The sequence below is a fragment of the Apteryx rowi genome, unplaced genomic scaffold, assembly GCF_003343035.1.
Source record: "Apteryx rowi isolate R43461 unplaced genomic scaffold, aptRow1 scaffold_294, whole genome shotgun sequence".
In the NCBI taxonomy this organism is placed as follows: domain Eukaryota; kingdom Metazoa; phylum Chordata; class Aves; order Apterygiformes; family Apterygidae; genus Apteryx; species Apteryx rowi.
The window spans coordinates 1-1,843 of record NW_020449352.1 but is presented as its reverse complement, the minus strand read 5'-3'; positions in this window follow the sequence as shown (position 1 = coordinate 1,843).

The following is a 1,843-nucleotide window of genomic DNA, read 5'->3' as shown; positions in this document are numbered from 1 at the left end:
TTTGCAAACATGCTTGTTAAAACTGCTGTGCTGTAGGTACTTAGGACCAGTGATAACTGGTAAAACGAAGTAAGTAGCAAGCGCAGTGCTGACACAACCCTTCTGAAAGACTCTTCTGAAGAGAAGACTCTGGCAGACACTTCAGGGTACTGTTCGGTGCTGTTGCTTATGGCTGTGAGCTCCACTAAAACAATTGCTTTTTTAATAGCATTGATGCTGTGCTGCCTTAGGAAGGAGTACCACTTGCAACTCTAAGACCAGAGCTATCCTGATGTGGTTATACAGAGGCAGGTTTATTTGGAAAATGTCTACACAAAAACAAATGAATAATATGGCAGTTAGTCTTTTCAGAATTTTTGAAGTCAGCTCCGTGTGTAACTTTCATGCCTCCTTATTACCTCTCTATACAGGTAGAAAGCCCATGCTATATGCATGAAAGGGGAGGGAAGTTTCTGTAGTTGGAGATTTCTCCAGTGAGTGGGATTAAATCCTATGCCTTTGGCTCCCATACCTTGCTATAAGAAGTATTGTTATGTGAAAGTTCTACCTTAGTGTAAAAAATCCTATCATCTTTGTATAAGATGCTTTTTAGAAAGTGCTGAATAAGTGTATTAGGTATTGATCAGGATATTTGCTGCTGTGATGACTTTAATGTTTCGGTGCCTGTGAACTAATCAGAACCTTTCCCGTAGTTCAACGTGCACACCAATAGTTTAACTGCTGGAGTATGTTTCATGAGTGCTCTGCAGCAGTCAGCTAACAGTAAACAGGGCATAACATCTAGCAGGTACTGTGAACAGCTAGGAGATGATAACATATTAACTACTGTAGGCACCAGTATAATGCTTGACCATGCTTTTGGCTACCCATATAGAAATTTACCTTTAAAATCAGCAAGGCCTGTAAAACCAGTGAACTCCGGAATTTTAGATGTAAGTACGTTGGAAGGTTAAAAGGTATACCAGTGTAAAATTTTGCTGTGGAAAACTTGTTGAAACTTGATTCGTCATCTGGCCTGTAAGTGCCCTTTTAAGTTAAAGTATATCTGAAGGCATCTCTGTAGACATTTGATGCACACCACACAGCGATATTCAGTAACAGGTAATTGTGTTCTGCGGTAGTAACATGGTGAAAATGACTTAGACTGGCAACAATTCTTCCATATATTCCTGTTTGAAATGTATTAAAATACAACAAGTTCAGGGTAGCAATGTGTAGGGAAGGCTTCTGTTTCAGTTGTCCTCGCACAGAGTTCTTATGTGAAAATGTATACAGGTCTAAGGTTTCATTGTAATTGCCTGATGGTTGAAATTATGCATCTAGGCATAAACAGCATAGCTTCTTTGTCACATTTCAATTTAGAAAATTCACGTTATGAAAATAATGGTAGTAAATTGCAGCACACAAAACTAAGTGCATGTTTCTCAGTTCATGTGTATAAAGCAGAAGATGTGTTATCAGATTTATGAAATTCTTTTTGTCACTAGAGGGTGCTAAAAGCTGCGAAGTATCTAGTGTAGAACTCGTTCTGTTTTGCTGTCTTTACTTGTTGTTATTCTCTGTCTCCATGGATGTTCCCCTTACCCCCAAAATAGAGATCATAATCTCCCACACTATGTACATATTCAATACATGCACAGTTATCTGAATGAATCCTTTTGTTTCTTCTGAAAAATAAGTATTAGTTATTTATTTGTAGTGGTGCACATTAGTGCACACTCACTACATACTCTGTTTACCCTGTCAGTAGGTAGTGATTTGTGTTGATAGGCTTTCCTAAAAATTGACATCTTCAGTAATGAGCTCCTTCCCCCCTTTTCCTTCCCCCCTTTTCCTTCCCCCC